This window comes from Pygoscelis adeliae, unplaced genomic scaffold (assembly GCF_000699105.1).
Source record: "Pygoscelis adeliae isolate BGI_AS28 unplaced genomic scaffold, ASM69910v1 Scaffold267, whole genome shotgun sequence".
NCBI lineage: Eukaryota > Metazoa > Chordata > Aves > Sphenisciformes > Spheniscidae > Pygoscelis > Pygoscelis adeliae.
In genome coordinates this window covers 906,044-911,025 of record NW_008825150.1, presented here as the reverse complement: position 1 = coordinate 911,025, position 4,982 = coordinate 906,044, and the positions used below count along the sequence as shown (strand labels likewise).

The 4,982-nt window shown below is 37.7% G+C and overlaps 1 protein-coding gene across 1 annotated transcript in view; it reads right to left on the bottom strand.

Moving 5' to 3' along the window:
* Positions 1-4,982, bottom strand: part of ATXN7L1 (ataxin 7-like 1) — a 123,459-nt gene that overhangs the window by 29,592 nt on the left and 88,885 nt on the right. The window lies entirely within an intron of this gene.

Here is a 4,982-nt window from a genome sequence, read left to right as displayed (position 1 = left end):
GGGAAGGTGAGGGAGGCCGGGCGGGGGTTCGCCTGGCACCCCGAGCAGGGACCTGTTTCCATTCCCCCCTGTCGCTTAGGTCCCCTCTTTTTACCTGGTGGCAAGAAGGCAGGGGATCCTCTGCTTCTCGTGGAGCCTCCATCTGCTGCCTTTGCCTCAGGGATGGCAGGGCGCGGCTCCACCAGTCTGTCTCCCTCTCACACTCCCTGATACTCCTTAGCCTCTCCACTTCCTCCTCCAGCTCCGCCACCAGGCCGAGCAGATCATCCACCTGGTCACACCGCACACAGGTGGTGTCTCTGCTGCCCTCCGCTAAGAACTTATTCAGTTCTTCCCATACACTGCCTGAAGAGTTGCTTTTGCCAAATAGTTGACTATCTGCCTTGTAAGCAAATTCACACACGGATCATGCAAAACCGACAATTTTCAGACTATCATTCCACCCTGAGCAAACAAAAGAAACACAAGTTTTCTTAAATACAAATGCAATGGTGATGTTTAAAAGGTAAAACAAATTCCTCATCTAGAAGCATGAGAGTCTCCTTAACAGTATTCGTATCTTTTCCTTTCTCAATTGCATGGAACTAAGCTAACCTCCGTAGTTTTAATCCCCGGCATAAAGGTGACAGTTGAGGAAGCTGTCCCACACAGAAAAAATTCTTAAAACTCAGATCTTAAAGGTTTAACTTGATGTACACGCTTGAAGGTAAAATGAAACATATTTATAAAGAGTGCGAAATTATTCCTTAGCGAACTGTTCTCAAAGAACAATCTGCTTCTTGCACATCACTGCAGTAATTTTGCATGGCAGTGCAGAGCTTCTACAAGTGCATTACTCATGTGACGTTTGTTAAACACGCAACTGCTGTTAAATCAGTATATGTTCTGAAGTACGCTGGCATGTTGCAGTTCAAGTAAGCAGAGTTTCTTGCCAGAGACCACACTGCTGTCAGTGTCCCAAGACAGGCAACATTTGCCTGTCTGTACATCACTGTACTCTTTGGGGCTTCCCCCCGTTCACAAGTCTCACATAATTTCAGTCTTTTGTGTCTGAAAAACGGCACCTTCGCTGCATTCTTTCTACAGAAGGAACGGTTAGCATGTGTGGAGTTTCTAAAAGCAGAAAAAGATGACACTGAGATGGCATTCTCCATGGGACACCCTTCAGAAACATCAGAAATCGGGTCCAAAATAACTCAAGTCTTGACCTTCCTGGGCTACTACAAAACCTCTCTTTCTCCATAGCTGATAAGCAGAAGGTGCAGCGTGTGTGGCTGGAGCGGACTCTCCCATACTAGAAAGTTGTTAATCTTCATTCTAAGGGTATTTTAACACAGAAAAATGTACGAACCTTGATATAAGCAATACATATATAAAACTAAAAAGAAGATTTAGACACCAAGACATATTCTGGAGCTGGAATTAAATTATATGAAGCTTCCATATCCTGTGGTACCATAAATACAGCAGTCATCTAGTCAGAATACAGATCCGACTGCAGTAAAATGTAGAGCACTGGCCAGTAACTAAGCAAAAAGATTAAACTTACTCACAAAACCAGAATTGCATTATTTCAGTGACAATGCAAACATGGAGCTATGAAAGAGAGGATTTGATCCTCTACTTTTTTAAACTGCCCTGAATTTATTAAGTTAAATGACAGACAAATTATAACATCTCAGGGTAAGATTTAATTTTTTTTGCTTTTAAACAGATGGCAATTACATTTTCTGAAAACAGGAGAATTATTTTACTCTAGATCAAGTAGTTTTACTATATAAAAACTATGTAAAGACATATGAACAAATCTTCATGCCCAGTTTCTAAGATCTATCTTAATTCAAAGTACTGATACACAGTGAAGGGGTCAAGTGTATTATCTGCTCTAATAGTAAAATACGGTTAATATGAAAAAAGTTTCTCTGTTTTGCAGTGCTCAGAACCTCAAACCCTAGGGCACATATGGATGGATCATTGTGATAATGAACAAAGCCCAGGGGAGGGAACATTTTCGCTTAGTTTTGTTACAGATCAAAAAGTCAACCTTCATTATGCATTTCATTGTAATGTAGAAGAAAAAAGAAAAATACTCCAGTATTTGAAGACACACATTCTATAGGACTCCTGGCAGTCTACAGTAAATTATTTGAGATTTTACAAGCTACAGATGATAATTTCTCTTTTATTTTTTTAAATGTAAATGGGTACTGCATTCAACAGTACTGCATTAAGGAACTCTAGTTTCATCTCAGCATAACAGAAAAAGATGAATTGATAACCAAACTGCAAATTGGAAGCTGCACAGGACCAGTGACCATGGTCAACTACTAAGGACTAAAAAGATAAATCACAAATGCTTATATTTATATTTGATGGTCAAAGAGAGTTCTTTTCCCAAACTGAATTTTTTTGAGTGAAAATTGAGGATTTCTTTAAAAAGTTTGTTAGAAAAATAAAAAATAAGGTCCTTAATCTTATTTACTATATTTTAAAAAGAATTTTTGAACGAAGAGCCTGTTTAGATTTATTAAAGACAACTGCTGAAAGGGACAATTAGAAAAACAACATGCAAACAACATAAAAAACAAGGAAGGGCACACAACAATCAGTAAAAATGAGAAAATGGCAGTACAGACGATTGCCAAAGATAGGTGAGAAAAATCTGTATTCAGTAAAGACAGGTTTGCTTTTTTTTAGGAAAGAAAATAACAATAGCAGTATCTACCTAAAGGACAGTAAAATAGTCATTAACGATGCAAAAATGACAGAAGTGTTCAGTATTTCTTCTGTACTAAGAAGGAAGCATAGTAACGCTCTCCAATCAGATAAAAATGGTTTTTGATTCCCTCAGTAAGTGTGAAGTGCCAGCTGAAAAATCATGATTTTTTTTTTTTTTACATAAGTAGATCTGGATAATGTGGCCATGAGTTCCAAAAGAGTTGGAAAGATATTGGCTCTCAGCATATTAATTTCTAATTGAATCTTGGAATATTTGGCAACTTAGAGGAGCTAGCTAAGTGCTGCTGTTGCAACCACACTGAAAATCCAAACCAGAGTGTCTTGGAAGAAATAATGGTAAAACTAATAAACTGATAAACAATTAGTTCTCACGGTTTTGCTGAAAATCAGATCTTGACGAAGAGATCTAGTTTCACTTTTTGATGAGGTTACCCGTTAAGCTGACAAAGATAACTGAAAATGTTCCGACTTTTGAAAGGCATTATAAAACACAAATAAGAACAGTTTAAAAGCAAATCTTAAACAACATAAAATTAAAAACTAGCTTTTCAGAGATTTATGATTCAATAAGGGCACTTGCTAGGGGGACTTTTTAGCCATCATTACCAAGTCTGACATGACTGAAAACTTCACTGGTCTTTAGAAATAAACATAAGATTACTAGTGATAACATTTGCTGATGGAATCAGGATCGAGGGCAACTAAGTAATTGAGAGACAAAGGCAGTTATAAAAAGCAGCACGGAGTGTTTGGTAAAGTTCATTAATTCAAAAAGATATTTTAATACAAGCAAATGTAAAGTTACACATGAAATAACAAGCTATTCAGTCTGCAGTGAAATACAGGGAAACAACATACTGGAAAATAGTGACAAAAATATTTACTGGTCACAGTGGATAAGCACTATGAGTTTTTATTGTATTGTTGTGCTTATTTTAAAAAAGGGATATGGCAAATAAGATTCAGGAGCAAATTTAGTCTTCACATGTCCCTGGTTATACTGATAACTGGAATATGGCTTCCAGTGTTGCTGTGCAGTGGTTCAATATCAGTGTTGATGAATTAGAAGGGAACAAGAAAAAGGCTACAAAAACTATCTGAGGGCTACATAAAGTGCTCGATCTTGACAGGCTTCAAAAGCTCACTCTCTTTTTCAGATAAGATAACTGATTTCCTTCTGTTTTCTCATGTTCTTGGTCAGGCAGTTGGACTAGATGATCATCGTAGGTCCCTTCCGACTGAAATTATTCTATTCTATTCTATTCTATTCTATTCTATTCTAACTACTCCTTCAGCAGAACCTGCGACAAACTCCCGAAACAAGAGTGAATTTCCCTCCTAAGTATCTTGTGGCAATTTTTTTTTAGTTCCAAGCCATCGCTTGTCACTGTCATTCCCAAGCAAGAAAAATAATTGTAGTATGTCACAACACTCCTCATACCTGGAGCTCCTTATTACCTCTGCTTTCCTTTCTTCAAGCTTTTAAAAATTATTTTTCCTTGCTGTACGTAATTTTGCTGGGGTTTTTTTTTTTTGGTCATTCATAACTATATTCATTGTAAAATCTCAGCCACTCATTCAACTCTTTTCAAATTCACAGAAAAAAGAAATTCACAAACATTTAAAAACATCAAACATTGTTCTATTCTACATTGCTGGGATCGCCTCTACAACGTAACAAAGCATTTGTGATTTAGTGGTTAGAATATGTGGTCCAAGTTAACTCTGCTGAATTTTGTTTCCAAGTCCATGCTGCATTAGGAATATCCTTAAATCCTGACTTTCTCAACCTCAGTATGAATAATTTTCCTAACACAAAGAAATAAAGACTAAGAGATGATTAAAAAACTCCTTTGAAAAATGACACTATACATTTTAAATGATTACCCATAGGTATACCTTTGTGATCCTGTTTCTGTTTACAGGAAGACTGTCAGTTCTCTACATGTTGATGAAAATCACATAATTTCCATCTCAGTTTCTTCATTTTCAGAACTCCTGGCAGGCAATGGCTAATCCTTGTGGAGGGAGATCAAGGAGACTTGCTTCAGCTGGTATCTCAGGGCTAGCTTACTTTAACACTTTACCCCAATTTTACACTGCCTCAGGATCACGGATGGGTAGAAAAGAACATCCTGTGGCATCACAGCACCAAAATCCTCCAGGGCAGCACTCAGAAGCTGCACTGGGGCACAGCAAGTGAAGCGGCATCCTTTGGGCAGGTCAGCAGTGAGGGAGAGAGT